Consider the following 19,045-nt stretch of genomic DNA (forward strand, 5'->3'; position numbering starts at 1 on the left):
GTCACAGCAGCAAAGAACCAAAGTGGGCTAGGTGCTAGATAGGCTGGGAGTAAGGAGTCATCCACTCCAGATGGAGTAAGTCCATCACCACTTACCTCCTTCTCTATCTTATCCTCCCCATCACAATGGATGAATCCATCTGTGCTGCTGGAGGGCTGTGCCCTAAAGCTCAGCACTCTACTTTTCCAGTGTAGACAGAGACTGAAGGAGGGAGAGGCTAGAACCTCCAGCAGTGATCTCTCTGCAGGAACTTTCTCTGGAAAGCTTGCAGTACACCCACCTCAAATTTATAGGGAATATATGTTAAAAGAGAGAATTCCTAAAGGAGACCAGGCTTGGAAACAGGAGACCAATCTGTGGTGATACTTTTGTTACAGATGTATTGTGTAAATCATCTAATCTCTCTAGGCCTCTGTTTCTCCATCCATCACATGGAGTTAATCCTTTTATCCCTACTTGACCAGGATGATGAAAACATGAAGTAAATAAATGTATCTACTTAAATGAATTAATCAACATGAAACTGTATGGGAATACACAGGCAGAAAAGAAGAAACCAAGATTCAATAAGCTGTAACAGGTGAGTGGCTTTGTGTTGTGCTGTTATATCACTGGTGTCTAGAACTGTGCCTGGCACTCATTAAATATTTGTAAAATGACCAAATATACCCAGAAGCACTTACTCTGTCCCGTGCTAGGTGCTTCATAAGCATTATTCCACTTAGCCCTCACAAATAGCTCTTTACCGGAGGGTATAAAACACTACCAGTTCACAGATATGAAAACCGAGGCTCAGACTGGTTAGGTAACTTCCAAGCATTGTTCAGCTAGCATTGGGCCTGATTTAAATTTAACTGTAAGTTCTTCTGACGACATTCCCCTAGCTCTTCCCACCTCTGCTATATGTTGCAGGGGAAAAGTTGCTGTGATGTGTTGATGTTGCCCTACACTAAATGAGCTAATCTTTATTAAAAGCTACAGCACCTGGCACGCAGTTAGTGTTCTACAAATGTGATCTATTATAATACTCTATGTATTAGTTCATTTTTTTTTATAACCACGTTGTAAACACCTTAAGGGCAGGGGTCATTCTCTACAAGGCCAGACCGAGTAGTGGCCTGAAATATCGATTAACTAAATAGCATTATTTTTATGGTGATCGTAAAGTGGAAGCAGAGGTGCTTCCTGTAAGGGAGGGCTTTGGGGACAAAGCTGGTCTGACCGTGACTTTAACGGGAAGTGAGAGTAGGCCATGACTCTCCAGTGGCTTGGAATCCAGGTGGTCAACAGGGAAACGGGTAGAGCCAGACACGAAGGAAAAGACAGCAACCAGCGCAGAGATCAGAGGCCCGGCTGCGGCGCACTGCCGACTGCAGGTTACCGCTCTAACAGCTCCTGGCCCCGCCCCCGGAGCCTGCGACCGGGGAGGCTGAGCGTAGCAGGGGTGGGCGGGCCTGGGAGAGAATCTGCACCAATCCCCTGGCACCCCCTCCGCCGCCGGGGCCTAGGTGGTGCTGGAGGCCACTAGACTCGGGAACAGATGTCAGTTACTGGAAAACTTCCCTCCCCTGCCGCACCCAGAGGCAATGCAGGAAAAGGTATTTAGCATTTGAGTCTAAAGGCTTCACCCTTTACCAGCGCTGAGCCTCAGTTCCTTTACCTACAAAACAGTAGTTTCTTTTCATTGGGGTTGTAGCAATTAAACAAAATAGGGCATGAAAAAGCGTGTAACACAGGCACCTATAACACAGGGCCAGTGCTCAAAGGAAATCGGCTACCTCGAGATAGCAATCGGCCTGAAGGCAGGAACTATACCTGAATCACAGCTTGCCACGGTGCTCGTGCACATTCAGCTGTTAGTATACTTGTTGAATGAATGAGGGCCTGAATGGCTGGAATCCATTAACGCTTCATCTCTTCTGGTTAGCCTAGCCTGTTGTAGGCCTCTCTAAAGGAGGTCTTCCTAAAAGGGATTTCTAAAACGGTGAACACCCAATTTATTTTCTCCTCTTCTAGAAGGGCCTGGGGAAAACATGAAGGCCTGGATGCTGGGGGAGGAAAAGTGCCACTTTCATAATGAAGACAAATTCATGGTGTTACCAGGACCACCGCCCTCAGCTGCTTGCATTCTCATTTTGTACCTTCTTGCTTCTGAATACTAGGGCAGCAGGCTTCACCACACTGTGGACTGACTATATGGAGGATGGTATTAATGATAGCATCAGCCACCAGGATCTTGGAGGGACTGAGTGATCCTTAGAGGTGTATAATGATTAGAATTAAGGAATGAATGATTTAAAAGAGTGGTTAGAACTGAGGCATTGAGATTGGAGTTTGGAAATCACCTGGAGTTAGGATTCAGTAATTAGTTACTACTGAATTTCTGAGAAAACAGAACTAGTGGCCAGATAGGATAGGGGCTACCACTTTGATTTGAAATTTAAAATGTCCTATTCCAGAGACCTGCTTCTTTCATTACAGAGAGCCAGAGATTCCTGTCCTCTGATTGGCTCCTCAAAAGTCTTGGGTATAACCTACAGATGGAGGAGGTTGAGCATCTACACATACCAGGTGTTGTAAAGTCTAGCATATAGGATTCCAAAGGTGTCTAAGACAAAGCCCCCTACAATGAAATTGAGGTGACCACGATGTGAATGACCTGCTCTGGGCCCAGCCCTGCCACAACCCAGTGACTTTGGGAAAACCTTAAATATCCTAGCCTCAGCTTTTTCAACTGGCAAATGGATCTAACCTCAGAGGGCTGTTTGGAAAACCCTGAATGATCACAGAAGAAAAGGATTTTGAAGTGAACATTCTCTGGCAGAGTAAGCTCTTCCAAAGTGAACTATGAGGCAAAGTCTGGGTACCTTACCTTCAAGGGGGGGTTGAGGCCTCGCTTCCCTCCATGAAAACCTAGGATTTCCCAAGACCATTTCCAGGAGGGCTTATGCTTCTGTACAGGAACTGACAAAGAACCAACTCACACCAAAAGCTTCCCAGGCTCGTAGTACTCCCTACCGTGCACACGCACACACACACACACACAAACACACACACTCCAGCCAACCCTTTTGGGGTTGAAGTATGACCAATCGTATGAGTCACCAGGATAAAGTAAGGACTCAACAAATATTTATAAAATGAATGAATGAATGAATGAATGAGGGAATAGATGAGTAAATGGTTCCATAAATGGGCAGATACTCCCTTAGAGAATGAGACTGCTTCCTAATTCAGGATGCTGAGTGCTCTCAAAGAAAGTCATTGGGACTTTCCTAGTGAGTGCTCCATTTTGGAGCCACACCCTCTACTTTCCCTCAAGCCCCAAGTGTCTTCTTTTCTCCCCAGCATCATCATGGGCCACTGTGTCCTAGACTCCTTTGGGTCCTCTTTTGGGACCATAGTCTATATGCTAGACTCTACACCTGGTGTGTAGTAGATGCTCAATAAATATGTGATAAACTGCAAGAGGAGATACCAAGATAAGTAAGACTTGGGCCCTGCCTTCCAAATGTTTACAGTGTAGTGGAAGAGAAAAGATAGATAGGTGAGTACTACATAACAAAGCACCTATAGGTAACTGGTACCAAAAAAGTGTCAGGGAGTGTATGCTATAGGAGCTCAGAGCTGAGAAAACTTACTCTGGACTGAAAAAGTCTGGAGAATGCTTCCTGAAGGAAGGAAATGGTATCTGAAGCTGGCCCTTGCAGGAAGAGAAAGATCTGGCAAGGGAGCAGGTGTTGCTGATAAGGAAAAAGGAGATGGGCAGCTCCCGAGAGGAAGGCTAGTTCAAGTTATATTCATAAGATTTGGGTAGATCTAGTGTAGCTGGAGAGCAGATTCAAGCAGAAGAGTGTGCCATGTAAGTCTGCCCAGAGTTTTGAAAGCTAGGGGGAGGAGGGATATGGATCAGGGAGCTAGTGAAAGCTTCTGAGCAGAAGCTCAGAAAGTGCTTTTCTGACAGAAAGTGAAAGGAAAGCTGTGAGATGGGAAGAATGGTCTTGGGAGAGAGACAGGTGAGGAGCAAGGAGAGTGTGGCAAACCCTACTGGGCAGTATTGTGCCAGCACAGGGCCGCCAGACCCAGATCTCAGACCACTCTCCATTTCACATTCCATTCCATTCCAGTTCGTTCACTCATTCAATAACGATGTCCCCTGCCACATGCCAGGCCCTGCGGAAGTGAACACTGCAGATGCCTTCCCTCCTTTCCTGGGGCCCTGGGCTCTGGGCCCCCACCCAAGCGCCGGTGGCCCGAGGGCCCGCGCCTGGGGTGGAATCGGCTCTGACCTCGCACCTGCAGCTTCTCCCTACGAAACTGCTACCCTTCAGGGTCCGGGGCCCAGGCCCGCGCCCTCGCGACCACCGCCCTGCCCGCCAGCCACTCCGGGAAGGGAAAGCACCGCGGGAGGGGAAGGTTGGCCCGCGGAGGGCGTGGCGCGTCCCCGACGACCTAGAGACCCGGGACCAGGTTGACCGGAAAATGACCTGCCTCCCGGGAAGGGGGCAGACGCTGGCTGCAGGGGTGCCTAGCTAGGCGCTTCCTGACGGCGCCCACACTGCGCGGAGGCGGGCCAGCGATCCGGGTGTGCGGCGCGGAGGCGGCGGGGCGGGAGCAGGAGCAGCGCGCCGGGGCCGGGGCCGGGACTCTGGACAGACCCAGCGGGCCCTCTGCGCCCTCTGCCGGGCGCCGGCCTCCACTGCACGCGGCGCGCCCGCCCCTGCGCCCTGGAACCCGCCGTCCTCGTCCTCGTGGGCTCCTTTCTGCCCCTCCGAGGTCCCCCGTTCCTCCCTGGGAGAAGGGAGGGAATAGAAGCCTTTGTTGTAATAAGAATAGAGGTGCTCCTGGAAACCCCCTCCCTAAGGCTTTCCTTGGTACCTGAAATTCCACCATTAGAGATACCACTCTGGAGAGAGAGCGTGGAGGGGTAGAGAGGGGACTTCAACTTTTATTGGCTACTTTAGCATTAAGGATATTCCACATGTACCTGGGAAAAGGCCTGGAAGGAGTAGGTGGTCAAAGTCTCATTGCTTCTCTCAGAGAAGCTTCTATTGGTGCTTGTTTGCCAGGGTGTCCTGAAGGTGACTCGGAGCCAACAGTCCTACTGCTGGCAAGCTGGAGTTGGGAAAGGCTAGTTTCTCTTGCCATGCTTTGCCTTTTATTAATCCCTATGATGGGCCTCCTTCCTTGAAGAAATTAGCCTTGACTTTTCTGGTGAATTGTTTACAGACAAGATTCATATCTCAGTTCAGCAGGCTGGGGCATGAGTTTTGCCTGGTTTCTCCAGGTTCATTCGGTGCCAGGGGCAGAAAATCCACATCAGCAGGGACACTTCCCTAAGGAGGAACTAGGAGGAGAACATAGATTAAAGGGAGCAAATACTAGCTCGCATTTCCTGTCCAATCAGGGACATGCTCACATGGTCCTTCCAAGGCCACTTGCATCTGGTCCCACATTACCAATAACCTTCTTGAGTGCCCACCCTGGACAGTCTGTTCTCCAAAAAGTAGCCAGGAGGTCATATATGATCATGAATGGTCTAAAATATAAGTTAAATAGTCTCTTCTCTCCCTAAAGACAAAGATTTAAGTAGATTTAGCGTAGTTGGAGAGCCGATTCAAGCAGAAGAGTGTGCTCTGTATGTATGCAGATTGGGACAAGAATGCAATGGCTCCCCAGCTCACCTGGAATAAAAGCTGAAGTTTCTACATTGGCCTGAAGACTCTAAGTTCTCTGGTCCCCTGGTTCTTATTTCTTGGAGCCACTCTCCTACAGCTCTTCCCAGCACTCACTAGTCTGGTGTACTCTAGCCCTTGCTGCTGTCCTTGAACACACAGACACACGCCCATCTGAGGACTTTTGCACTTGCTTTTCCTTCTGCCTGGAATGCTGTTTCCCAGATACCCACATGACACACTCTCTTATTTCCTTCAAGAGTCTATTTAAATGCCACTTTATCAAGAGGGGCTTTCCCTGACTGCCCTGGCTAAAATAATGCCCTCCACCATTCCCTGTACCCTTAGCCCCCTTGATTTTCTCCTAGCACCTATTACTACTTGACATTATTTGTTTATTTGTATGTTGTCTGCCTCCCCAGCAAGAATGTCAGTTCCAGGGCAGCCTGGGTGGCTCAGCGGTTTAGCACCACCTTCAGCCCAGGGCGAGATCCTGGAGACCCAGGACGTGATCCTGGAGATCCTGGAGACCCAGTCCCGCGTCAGGCTCCCTGCATGAAGCTTGCTTCTCCCTCTGCCTGTGTCTCTGCCTTTCTCTCTGTGTGTCTCTCATGAATAAATAAATAAAATCTTAAAAAAAAAAAAAAGAATGTCAGTATGTTCACTATCTAGCACCTAGATATTTTTTCAGTCATGTTCACTATCTAGCCTGGCACATAGTCAGTGCTCAATAAATTTGTGAAGTGACTGAATGAATGTGAACCAAGTACCAGGGCAGCCCATGAATAAGCCTGGGTTCTTGTCCTTGAAGAACAGACTGGCAGACAGGCAAATAATTACAAACCAGAGTGATGAGTGTTGTGTCTAAGTACAGATGTATATAATGTACACATGAAGACTCAAGGGAAAAAATCATTCACTCTGCCTGGAAATAAGAGGAAAGCATGGGTATGACATCACCAGGTAGAGGAGAAAGGGAAAAGGCATTCCAAGCAGGGAAAACAGCAAGAGCAAAGACATGGAGGCGTGAAAATATTTGACTTGTTCCAGGAGTACCAAGGAGGCTGGCCTGGCTGGCATGCAGGATGTGTGGTAGGTGTGGCAGGACATAAGTTTGGAAAGATAGATGAAAGACCTATTATGAATGGGCTTATTAGAATGATGACAGTTGACTGTCTAAATTTCTGATCCACGCCAGGCCAGTGGAGGCATTTCAGGACAAAGAGCCTGCTTCTAACCCCCTGGCAAAGCTATGGCCTGCTGCCTTGTTAAGGCCTGGGAACTGTGTGGTCTCCTCAGTGGGCCAGGCTAGAGTCTGAACACTCGGGGGAGCAATCTAGCAGCTCTGCTTGCCTTCCTGTTGCTGATCTAAGCAGGACCCTCAGTTAAGGACCCACTTAGCTCCATGAGACCCTAGAGTATCCTGGACCACATCTCCATATTCTGATCACCAAGAGTCCAAGTTTCAAAATGTCCTTATTTTGCGATCTGACTCAAAGGGTAGAGAGTGGAAAATTTATAGACAGCAGCCACCAAGGGACCGTGGCTTAATATAACTGGTGACCTGGGAAACAACAGGCAGAAAATAATTTGCCTCTCGGACTAAGAGACTGAGAGGGCCTGTCACAGCTGACTCAAAATAAAGACTTTTCCTTCTAGCAGACAGAAGAGCATGTGTTTGGAGGACAGGAAGATTCTTTTCTTTCACCTCCTCCTTGTTATGTTGCTCTTCCCTCCCCTCCTCCTCCTGCCCAGCTCTGCCCTCTATCCTGTCCCTCTTGGCTTTTTCTCCTTTCCCTGTTCTCCTTCCACCCTGCCCATTTCCTTACAATCCTCTTTGTCCCTCCTTCTCTCTATTCCTTCAGCTTAAGCACAAGACTGGATATTTGAAACCGTTAAAGGATCTTTTTTTTTTTTTTTTTTTTTAAGTAGCATCATGACTCCTACACAAATGTAAAATGAACACAAGTCTTCAACTTCATTTAACTCATTAGTTAATGAGGGAACCAGTAATATGTTACAGCCAGTTCACAGGAGAATCCAAAATGCAGACATATATATAGGCCATCAGAGATGCCAGGGGTGGGGGATTTGCTGAGAGATGCAGAACTGGCATCTTCCTTTGCATTCCTAGAACAGGAATCTGTGTCTTAGCATCAGTCATGTGCAAGTTAACTTGTATCGCTACAGAGATGCAGGATCATCAACAATAAAAGGCATGGATCCTTGTAGAATCAGAGGACTCGGGAAGGGTCCTGTAGTCCAGGCAACAGTCTAGACAATGCCTGACATTCTGTTGAAAGGACGCCCAAGGATCTTTGCCCATCTCACAGTCTTTCAGAGTTTTTCTTGATAAGACCTTAGAAGAGTACAGGGAGGAAAGGTGGGAGCCGGGTAATTTTTATAAGTCTCTAAACAGGTCTCTGTTTAAAGGTGGAAACTGATTCTGGCCTAGAGGCTCAGTCCCAGGGCAGAAAGTGGAGGAAAAGAATGGTTGCCTGGCTCTGTTTGAAGCAGTAGGTGATTGGGCTCGGTCAGCACTCCATAAACCCTTGTTCTCCTCCTCCTGCCATCATCCTCCAGCCTTGGAGACAGGGAAGGGCAGGGCAAAGTTGGAGGAAATCCACCCCACATTTGACCAGACCAGTGGAGACAGTTCTGAGCCTGAAGTTGGCCATAGGCTTCCTCACAGTCGATCCTGCTAACCTATCCCCAACATTTGGCTCATTCCCTATGAGAGATGACAGCTTTCAAGACCATCTCACCAGGCTTTAAAGCCCATCTCCCGGAGTCTGTGGCAGGCACTCATTACCAATGGCATGGACCCTCTGCACTGACATGTTGCCCACTCTAGCCTCCACCCAAGTTTTCCCCAACTATCCCAAAGTAAACTGGACCTCCAAAGTAAACTGAGAACAACCAGGCATGTTTCTAAAGTCACCTTTTGATGATATATGTGAGTTTGGAAGTATGAAGCAGCCAGAGTTCCCTGGGGACTACTGAGCTGTGGCCCTTAGGTGACACGTTTGGCAGATGCTGGAGGGACGGATAGGGATGGGGCAAGAGAAGATGGTATTTACAAAGATGTAATTCCTGCTTTCAGAGAATTTCTAATCTAGCTAGGGAGGTCAAATACCCAAGAGGCCCCAGCAGCTGGTGTCAGATGTAGTGTATGAGGAGAGAGGAGTGTTAGGGGCAGGAAAGCGAGGTAACCAACTCTAGAGGAGAACAAGGTGACCATTCACCACCAGTGGAGCTCTACAAAATCCCTCATCCCCTCAAAAGAAAGGGCAGCTCCCTTAATCACCTACTTAGAGCAGGTGTCTTGAACTTTATCTCCCTATGGAGAGAGCCTCAGGCTGGATCTCAGCCCCCAACCCCCCTTTTTATTGCCACTCCTGCAGAAGGGAGAACCATTTCCAAGGTGGAAACTTCAGATGGGTAATCGTAGAATTAAAAGGGTATCTAGGGGGATCCCTGGGTGGCTCAGTGGTTTGGCGCCTGCCTTTGGCCCAGGGTGCGATCTTGGGGAGTCCCGGGGTTGAGTCCTGCATCAGGCTCCCGGCATGGAGCCTGCTTCATGTGTCTCTGCCTTTCTCTCTCTCTCTCTCTCTATCATGAATAAATAAATAAATAAATCTTTAAAAAAATAAATAAAATAAAATAAAATAAAATAAAATAAAATAAAATAAATAAAATAAATAAAATAAAATAAAATAAAATAAAATAAAATAAAATAAAATAAAATAAAATAAAATGGTATCTAGGATGCAGAGGTAGGGCAGGTGATGAAACCTGTTCCACCAAAGAGCCTTTAGGCGGGGCTGAGGAGCAGGCAGAGGATATTCAAGTTTGTTTCCTCTAGCTGCTCCTGGAGCTGTGTGATTCAGACCAAACAAGTTCTCAGTTCATCCGTCAATATGGGATTTGGACTCAGGGTTTATTGATTTATTTAAACTTAATATTTTTTACTGTGGCAAAATATCTACAATATAACATTTACCATTTTAACCATTTTTAAGTATACAGTTTGTGGCTTTAAGTACTTTTACACTGTTGTGCAAACATCACCACTATTCATCTCATTTTTTTATCCTCCTCAACTGAAACTCTATAGCCATTTAAACAATACCTCCCCATTACTCCCTTCCCCCCGACTCCCTGGTACCCAACCACTCTCCTCTGTCTCAACAAATTTGCTACTCTAGATACTGCATACAAGTGAACTTCTACAGCATTTGGCTAATTTCACTTAGCATGAGGCCTTCAATATTCTTCCATGTTGTTGCATGTGTTCAAATGTCATTGTTTTGTAAGACTAAATGATATTCCATTGTACGGACATGCCACATTTTATTTATCCTTTCATCCATTGATTGAATTTGGGTTGTTTATATCTTTTGGCTATTGTGAATAATGCTATTGCAAACATGGCTTGTACAAATACCTCTGCCAGTCCTTTCAGTTCTTTTGTATAGATAGCCAGAAGTGGAATTATGGAACCAAATGGTATATTTACTTTTTTTGTTTTGTTAATGTTTCTTTTGCGTGTGGATATCCAGTTTTCCTGGCACCATATTATTTTCCTTAGTGGCTGCTCCATTGCTACATTCCCACCAGTAATGCACAAAAGTTCCAGGTTCTCCATATCCACATCAACACTTGTTTGTTTTTCCAAAAGCAGCCATCCTACTGTGTGTAAAGTGGTATCTTGTTGTGATTATGATTTGTATTTCCCCTGCGATTAACAATGTTGAGCATCCTTCTGTGTGCTTATTGGCCATTTCTGTATCTTCATTGGAGAAATGCCTGTTCAGGTCCTTTGCCCATTTTTTAATTGAGTTGCTTGGTGTTTGCTATTGACTTTTAGGAGTTCTGTATATTCTTAATGTTAATTCTTAGCATATAGGTGATTTGAAGGTGTTTTCTCCCATTCTTCAGGTTGCCTTTTTCCTCTGTTGACAGTTCCCTTTGATCCACAAAAGTTTAATTTTGGTGATGTCCAATTTGTTTACTTTTTCTTTTGTTGTCTATACCTGCCATAGCCCAGTAGTTATTGCCAAATCCAATGTCATGAAGTTTTCATTTGTGTTTTCTTTTAAGACTTTTATAGTTTTAGCTCTTGTGTTTCATTTGACTCATTTTGAGTTAACTTTTATATAGGGTCCAGTTCATTCTTTTGCAAGTGGATATTAAGTTTTCCTGGCATCATCTGTTAAGTCACTGATTTATTATCTTCTGTCAGTTAAGAATTTTGTTCATCTTCAAGAAATAGAAACTGCAATGACTTAAACACACAAGTTTGTATTGTTTCACATAAAATAAGTCCAAAGGTAGATCATTATCAGCTGCTGTGAAGGCTTCATGAGGATCTGAGCTCCTTCTGTTTTTCTCCTCTGCCACGCATGGCTTCTATTCTAGGTCCACTATGGCTGTTGGAACTCCAGCCAGTAATATCTGTGAATTCCAAGCAGCAAGAGAAGAAGCAGGAAGGATAAAAGAATGCCACTCCTATGAAGCAGCCTAACTCCTAAACACTTCCACTTAAATCTTGTTAGCCAGACCTTAGTCACAGTGCAAAGAAGTCTGGGAAACATAGATATTCCCCTAGGTACATTACCATCCCAAATGAAATCAGAACACTCTCACCAAGGAGGAAGGGCAAAAGGAATGCTGGCCCAGATAGCTCTGCCTTGAGTGCCTACACATCTGAAACTCTGTGGCAATCTGTCTCTTCGAGAAAAAAAATGAGAATATGGTTGCCAAGTGCTTAGATAAATGCCTTGCTCAGGTTGTGTACTTAAAAAAAAAAATTCTCTCTCTCTCTCTCTAGTTTTTTTGGTTTTTATTTTTTTAAAACTCTCTGGTCTCAGATAGGCCTGTTTCTATACCTAGGGGAACAGACAGTTCTCTGCATGATGTCATATATGGACTTCAAAGGCGAAAATTGCCTCCTAAATGTCTTCCACACCAATGCCTCAAATACACCATTAGGGCTCCAAGCCTCTGTTTCTCTCTTAGGCCTCATTTTCAACCCAAAGGAATGAGGTAGGAGGGGAATAGATAGACTTTAGAAACCACACACTCAGCCACCCTCAGCCACAGTCATTGGATGCTCTTTTGCCCAGCTGCTGGCTGGGATCCAGGCCCCCAGGGATTGGACATCAGGAGGGAAGGGACTCACACAAACCAGAGAGGGCAGGCTGAGCGTGCACCTCAGTGAAGATGGAGAGTACAGAAAGGGGGCTGGTTGGCTGCCATTGTGAGGGTAGGGGCATTTAAAGGTGGTGGGAGACATGCTCTGCCCCTCCTTGTTCCTCCCTAACCTACTTGGACACACTATCAGGCACAGTCCAGTTAACTGCAATGAAACAGGGCAGGCTGGAAGGCCTGGAATCTGAACTGGAACCACTTGTGGGGTGGAGACGCCATAGAACCAAGAGTGTCAGAAATGTAGCCAAGCCCAGGTAGGGGTCTTCAGCATGGTTCCAGAGACCTGGTGTCACTCAGCAGTCAGCTCTAGAACAATATTTCTGATTGCAAAAGTCCTTCCTGGGAAGACTGTCTAGATCCTTGTCCTTGTGATAAGGTATCATTAGGCACACACTGCCAGGAAAGGAGTGAAGCAGGAGCTGGAACTTCATATCAGAAAACAGACTGCAAGGGGCCCATTTACTAGCAGAAGAGTGGGCTCAGGGTTAGCTCAAGTGGGTAGAGTATTCAGAATATTGAATCATCACTATGGCCAGACCCCCCACATCAGGACAGACACGGGCGTAAGAACTAGGGCTGGGTCCTAGAGACCTCCCACTAGGCCAAGGGCCAACCTTTTATTTTGTGGATCCTGAGAAGATCCTGGGGAATGTGGCAAAGGGGCCAAGGGGCCTGCATCAGCAGAGGGTCCTTAAGGGACATGGAGCTACAACCATTTACCCACTCATATGGAGGTACTTCAGTATCCTAACCACTAGTACAACTGAAGCTGTTTGTTAGTGTCTGGGTGTTGGCCCTAGGCCCAGGGGGACAAATGTGGTTTGAGGCCCCTGACTTTCCTACAGTCTAGAATCATTGTGATAGACTGGGTCAGAGCTGAGCCTGCTGAGGGAATAGTGGACTCCTTAGACACCGCTACGTACTCTCCCTACATCCCAGTGGACTCCTCAGTGTAGGGGTCCTGAGTGGACCTTTAGAATTTCTGTTTTGGCTGAATCAGTGCTCTGGCTTGGGCATAGGGGCAGGTGCTGGTGTACTTGGAACTGTTACTTGCCAGAGAAAAATGAGCTAGAGGCAACCAAAGGTCAAAATAAAAGTCAAGATCCACCCAAAGGGTCAATTTCTAGGGAAAAGGTGAAGAGCACATACAGGAAATGTGGGTCAGAACCAATACCAAGGGACAGGTCCCAGGGCCTGAGAACCTCCTATGATGTGTCAGGTGCAAACCCTACAGGCAGGTCTTAAGTGAGGAACTGATTTGGGCTGACCTTTTGTCAGTGCTGCCAGACCCCTGGGGACAGTTAGGATGAGGCTGCAAAAAGTCCACACTGGCCAAGTCAAAGGCAAGCCTGTCTGTCACTGATGAGTAAACACAGGCTGTCCCAGTTAGAAGCATAAATGACTACCAAACTGGTTCACTGACAACAGATTCCTAATGGACAATTAGATAACAGTCAAGAGTAGCTTCAGGAAGGCTAGTATTCAGGGGGACATGGTGGAAAGAGGATCTAAGTGGGACTTAGGAGCTCCAGTTTCCTCTCTAAGCTCTGCTGTTAAAAAGCTATATGACCTCAGATGAGTCACTGCCCATCTCTAGGCCACATTTTATCCACCTGTGAAATGAGGGCTGGAGACCTGGCAAGAATCTCTGAGGTAGAGATCATGACCAGAGGAAGAGCCATTCCTGAATGAACCAGGGAACAGCCAGGCAGAGGCTGCTCAGATTGTATCACAGTAGAATTTAGCTTCAGCATCTGGGAAGACTCCTGAACTTCCCAGCCCAGAAAATGCAATGGAGGAGAGGTGGTCTTCTCGCAAAGATGCTCAGATGTCAAACTTGCATCAAGACCAGAAAGCCAGAGGCGGGCAGCCCTGGTGGCTCAGTGGTTTAACGCCGCCTTCAGCCCAGGGCCTGATCCTGGAGACCCAGGATGGAGTCCCACGTTGGGCTCCCTGCATGGAGCCTGCTTCTCCCTCTGCCTGTGTCTCTGCCTCTCTCTCTCTGTCTCTCTCATGAATAAATAAATAAAATCTTAAAAAGAAAAAAAAAAGAACTAAACTTGGCATGGTAGTGCCAAGAACATAGTTCTTAAAAAAAAAAAAAAAAAAAAAAAGACCAGAAAGCCAGAGGGGAGAATTATCTTGAAGCTAAAGAAGGTTCAGGGTTCCCTACTTGCATGAGTCCCTTCCAAGATCTTGGAGAGCTCAAGCCCTGTGTTCACATTTTTTCCTTAAAGAGGATATTCCCAAACTCTATCTGTTCAAACCCCACAAAACCTGGCCCTAGGCCTGCTAGATGGCCTGTAATTTGGAACCATTATTAAGTCAGGTGGGAGATAACACAAACACCCATTCTGATCAGATGACCAAGGCTCAGTGACAAACAGCAGGCAACTGTACTGTGGTGGCTCGGTGGCTTGACATGTACTTATTATTCATTTGAATAATAGCATGCATACCTACTCCACTTTCACCTTCATTATCCCAGTCAGTCCTTTTCCTTAAGCCTGTGAGATGAGCAGGACAGGTCTTATCACCCCTGAGCTAAATGATGAAACTGACACTCGGAGAAGCTGAGAGACCTGTTCTGGTTTACAAGGCTGGCTGAGGACAGAGCAGGGCTAAGCCCAGAACTTTCTTATGACCAGCCCACAACTCTTAAGTTCTCCTATTCAGGACCAAACACAGTCATTCCAAAGCGTAGCATAAAGAGATTCATCCTTCTGCACCTAGAGAGGCACCAAGTGGCTGCTGAGAGCACAAGCGCCTCCATCCTGGTCCTGGGAACAAAGAAAGCACAAGTGGACATAAATCACAAAACATAATTCAGAATCATAGGGATAAAAAAGCCCAAGAACTTTGGGAAGGAAGGAGTTTTTCCATTTTCCCCTAATTTCTCCCCAAACTCTGCATTCCTACTCATGACACAAGTCATTTTAATCAACTGTATTTATATTAAATATAAACACAAATACTCAACCAAAGTATAATTCAATTGGCAATAATTTCTCCGTAATATCCAGACTGGAAACAACAACCGGAGTTTTAGGGGCTCAACACACACACACACACCCCTCCCTGTAACAACTCTGGTCTCTCAAAGACACAACTATGTAGAAGAGGGAGATCCAGCCCCCACCTCAAATCTGAGCCAGATCTGTAGAGCTGGTTTGGCCTAGGGAGACAACCCCACCCAGGAAACCTCAGGACCAAACCTACCAACTAAAACAACAGAGAAAGAAAACAGCTGCAGAGTGGCCCTGCCAACCTACCTTCAGTTGTTCTATGCTAACAAGGCCACCTGGGACCCCAGCATAAATAGGACCAAGTCTCATGGCCACTTGAGATACTGTGTGTATAGCACCTCCAGGGCAGGTTTTCAAACCTAGAGAGACTACCAAGGAGCAGTTGGGAGGAAACATGTTAAACTTTTTGACCTCTTCTCAGAAGGTGATGTCTACATTCTCAATCTGAATCACTGCAGGGTACTGAGTGAGATTCATTGCAAGGAAACTTTGACTATTCCTACAACTTTCTGGCTTTAAAAAGGGAGCCCACCTCTATGCTCCTGTAATTTGGAAAAATAGGCTTTCTTCCAGCCCTTTCCTGATTTATAGACTCTAATGAAGTCCTTTCTGTTTGTTTGTTTGCTTGTTTGTTTGTTTTTGATGAATAAATCTGAATCCTCTTCGACTGTCTTCAGTGGTTTTTCCTCCCTCTGTCTAATCCCTCCTCATCACCCTGGAACCTCTGCAGAGAGGTACAATATGCCTCTTTGGAGGTATCCTAGTCAGGATTTGGGGTTTGTGTTGGGGGTATAGAGAGGAATTCCCACTTAATTTAATTGAAACTGCCCTTTATCTTAGGGCTTATGTAACAGCCAGCCTCCACAATGGCAACATGATTCTGCTTCTTGATACTCATACTCTTGGATAGTCCCCACCCTACCATGAACTGACCTGTCCATCTGATCAATAGGATGTCATGGAAATGATGGAATGAGACTTCTGAGGCAAAGTCATAAAATCATAAAAGATATTATGGTTTCTGCCCTGTGCTCTGTCATGGATCACTGGCCCTAGAAGAAGCCAGCTATCATGTGAAGATGCTCAAGCAACCCTATGGAGAAGTCCCTGTGGTGATGAATAGAGGCTTTCAGCTAACAGCTAACATGAACTTGCCACCAAGTGAGGGAGCCAGCCTGGAAGTCAATCCTCCACCCAAGTCATGCAAAGGCAGCCCTGATTGACATCTGATTCTGCCACCTTTCAAGAGACAGAGCCAGACCACTCAGCTAAGCTAGAGACAGTAAATAGGTGCTGTTGTAAGGTAGTAAGTTTAGGGATGATTTGTTACACAGCATTAGATAGCCAATCGTCAAAGCAAAATGGGACAGAGCATAGAGAACTGTTTGGAGCCCTGCCAGATTATTCTAATTCTTGTGGGATGGAATGCCCAGGCATCCATAGTCCCAGTGATGGGCACATGATCTCTGTTTGGCACATATGCCTCTCCATCTCCTCGTCTCCTCTCTAACTGGAGCTTCTAGAAGTCTAAATTGAATTCAGAGGCAGCAAAAAGTAGAAAGACAAGGAGGAAAAGTTCAAGTGCTCTGTACTTCAGCCCAATCAAAGAATATAAAAGAAAAAGGTCCTGGATGCTGGACTGCGAATTTCCTAACTATGTTTGATATGAATTCCTGTACCCTGCTCTTTTGAAAGGAGATGGAAGCAGCAGTTGCTTCCATCTATTTAAAAATAAGTGGAGGGGCACTTGGGTGGCTCGGTCAGTTAGGCAGCTGACTCTTGATTTCTGCTCAGATCATGATCTCATGGGTCATGAGATCAATGCTCAACAAGGAGTCTTGAGATGCTCTCCCTCTGCCCCTCCTTGCTCTTGCGCACACGCATGCTCCCACTCTCCCTCTCTCTCTCTCTCTCTCCCAAATGAGTCAATAAATTTTTTTAAAGAAAATAAGCAATCAGGGGCATGTGGGTGGCTCAGTTGAGCAGCCAACTCTTGATTTCAGTTCAGGTCATGATCTCTGGGTCATGGGAGCAAGCCCTGCATCAGGCTCTGCCCTGAGCACAGAGTCTGCTTGGGATTCCATCCCTCTGCCCCTCCCTCAGCTCATGCACCCTCTAGGTAGGTAAGTAAATAAATAAACAAGCAAACAAATAAAATCTTTAAAAATAAACGGATTTTTTCCCTCCTATATAATTAGAGGAAAGGGAAAGAAATTTGTCTACATTTCCTACATATGTAACATATAAGAGAGATGGAGAAAACACGATGTGTCTTTCAGTAACTTATAGTCTAAATAGATGATCATCTCTACTGGGAAGAAATATCACAATTAGCTAGGGGACAGGGCACATACTGTCACAACTTCTGAAATCATCTGAATAGACCTTCCAATTTGAAGATGAAATCAACTCTGCTTGCAGACTTCTATGGGAAGAGCACTGCAAAACCCATATTTGCTGTCAGCTTCTTAAATCTGTTGCCATTGCCACATTTTATAAAATGCTCAATGTTGAAAGCCATCATACCATTTACTCACTGAGTCATCTGGGAAACTCATGGCAATAGGGAATGGCTTTGATTTTTTTTTTTTTTTTTTTACAGAATCATTTTTTTCCTTTAAAAGTACTGAGACAGGGGATCCCTAGGTGGCTTAGCAGTTTAGCGCCTGCCTTCGGCCCAGGGCATGATCCTGGAGTCCCAGGATCGAGTCCCACATCGGGCTCCCTGCATGGAGCCTGCTTCTCCCTCTGCCTGTGTCTCTGCCTCTCTCTCTTTCTCTCTCTCTCTCTCTGTGTCTTTCACGAATAAATAAATTTAAAAAAATAATAATAAAAATAAAAATACTGAGACATAGGGCAGCCCAGGTGGCTCAGCAGTTTAGCGCCGCCTTCAGCCCAGGGTGTGATCCTGGAGACCAGGAATCGAGTCCCACGTCGGGCTCCCTGCATGGAGCCTGCTTCTCCCTCTGCCTGTGTCTCTGCCTCTCTTTCTGTGTTCTCATGAATAAATAAATAAAATCTTCAAAAAACAATACTGAGACATAATTTATGTACCATAAAATTCACCATTTAGAGTACTTCAGTGAGTTTTAGTACAAGGTTGGGCAACCATCACCACTATCAAATTCCAGAACATTCTCATCACCCCCAAAAAACCCCAGTCTTGGGCAACCCTGGAGGCGCAGTGGTTTAGTGCAGCCTGCAGCCCCGAGGTGTGATCCTGGAGACCCGGGATTGAGTCCCACGTCAGGCTCCCTCCCTGCATGGAGTCTGCTTCTCCCTCTGCCTGTGTCTCTGCCTCTCTCTCTCTGTGTCTCTCATGAATAAATAAATAAAAATCTTTAAAAAAAAAAAAAAACCACAGTCTTGTTAGCAGGTTTTTTTTTCTCCCATTCCTCCCTTCCCCCAGCCCCTGGCAACCACTAATATAACTTCTATCTCAAAAGATTTGTCTATTCCAGACATTTTATATAAATGGAATCATACAACATCTGATCTTTTGTGACTAATTTCTTTATCATAGCATAATGTTTTCAAGGTTCATCCATGTTGTAAAGCAGGAATCAATATTTTATTTATTTTTGTTGCTCAACAAGTTTCCATAATATGGTTATACTACATTTTGTTTATCAATTCATCATTGATGGACACTTGGGTTGTTTGCATTGAGAATTTTTTGAGGAAACCTAATCTTGCTGTGTTCAAAGTGATTGTAAGTGATGTTTCCCGTCCCCCCATCTTGTCACCATAGAATTCCCCCAGGAAGTGGTGTACCCTGCTGTTGGAGTACAGTCAAAAAGTAGATACTGTGTTCTGTAAGGATGAAATCAGCTACATAGCTCTGGATTGACCACAAGGAGTCCCAGGTCATGGAATTCCCCCCTGGGTATTTTTCTTGGTATTTAGGCAATGTAACCATTATTGCAAGCCTACCCCAGTGAACTTGCTAGAATTCCATTCCCATTGCAGCACTCCTGTTTCCAAGCTTAATGACAGCAGATGTGCTTTTACCTAGTCATATGAGCAGATGATCACCCTGTCCCAGCCTAGAGATGAAGTGGATGATCATTCTCGACTGGCCGCATGTGGAGTATGGAGTGGAAGCCAAGTTGTGTGTGAGCAGGAGAGCAA

General features: G+C 45.8%; 2 long non-coding RNA genes across 11 annotated transcripts in view; one reads left to right on the forward strand and one right to left on the reverse strand.

The window, feature by feature from the left end:
• Nucleotides 1-19,045, forward strand: part of LOC102155086 — a 126,555-nt gene that overhangs the window by 75,086 nt on the left and 32,424 nt on the right. For 5 of the 8 annotated variants that reach the window (XR_005365900.1, XR_005365903.1, XR_005365907.1 and 2 more), the window contains one exon: nucleotides 465-580. The exons of 1 other annotated variant lie outside the window; for it this stretch is intronic. This is a non-coding gene — a long non-coding RNA (uncharacterized LOC102155086). Of the gene's footprint in view, nucleotides 1-464; nucleotides 581-6,097; nucleotides 6,113-19,045 lie in introns of those variants that run through there. 2 more of the 8 variants (XR_005365902.1, XR_005365910.1) reach the window with 1 other exon arrangement.
• The window catches only part of LOC106559416, a 46,074-nt gene continuing 31,959 nt past the window's right edge, over nucleotides 4,931-19,045 (reverse strand). The window contains exon 3 of one of the 3 annotated variants that reach the window (XR_005365914.1): nucleotides 4,931-5,347. This is a non-coding gene — a long non-coding RNA (uncharacterized LOC106559416). Of the gene's footprint in view, nucleotides 5,348-9,581; nucleotides 11,133-14,008; nucleotides 14,669-19,045 lie in introns of those variants that run through there. The other 2 variants (XR_005365913.1, XR_005365915.1) reach the window with 2 other exon arrangements.

The sequence above is a fragment of the Canis lupus genome, chromosome 10, assembly GCF_011100685.1.
Source record: "Canis lupus familiaris isolate Mischka breed German Shepherd chromosome 10, alternate assembly UU_Cfam_GSD_1.0, whole genome shotgun sequence".
Taxonomy (NCBI): Eukaryota; Metazoa; Chordata; class Mammalia; order Carnivora; family Canidae; genus Canis; species Canis lupus.